Below are 505 nucleotides of genomic sequence, written 5' to 3' on the forward strand. Positions count from 1 at the left end.
ACCAGTTGCACATCATTGATTGTAGATCGTTCCAAATTAGGGTTGCCAGATGTCCGGAATTTCCGGGAAATCCCGGATAGGTAAATTGTAGTAGGCAAACATTTAGGTAGGTTTACATTCAAATCTATGATGTTTTAGGGATCAATCGCCCTCCTTTTCAGACATGTTGCTAAATAAACTAAAGAAAAGAAATAGACGAACATATTTAAGAATTTCGGCTTCTAGACGCCAAAAAGTTGATCGGCCTTTACGTACAGGCCGACAAATCGGTCTGTACCGTTCAGCAAAAACCTGCGAATGGATACAGGCCTTTAGGATACAGTGGCCGCGCCGCATGTTAAAACAGTCATATCGGTTTAGATGGCGCCAATTAAATTAGGAACTTAATCATTATTTTACATTATGTATTGACATCAATAAATGTACCGGAGAAAATATAGAACATATCGTAATACGTATTAAATGACTCACGTATTGTTGCGGTGTGAAACAAATAGGGTTACGT

This window comes from Sitophilus oryzae, unplaced genomic scaffold (genome assembly GCF_002938485.1).
Source record: "Sitophilus oryzae breed Bouriz unplaced genomic scaffold, Soryzae_2.0 scaffold_130_pilon_pilon, whole genome shotgun sequence".
Taxonomy (NCBI): Eukaryota; Metazoa; Arthropoda; class Insecta; order Coleoptera; family Curculionidae; genus Sitophilus; species Sitophilus oryzae.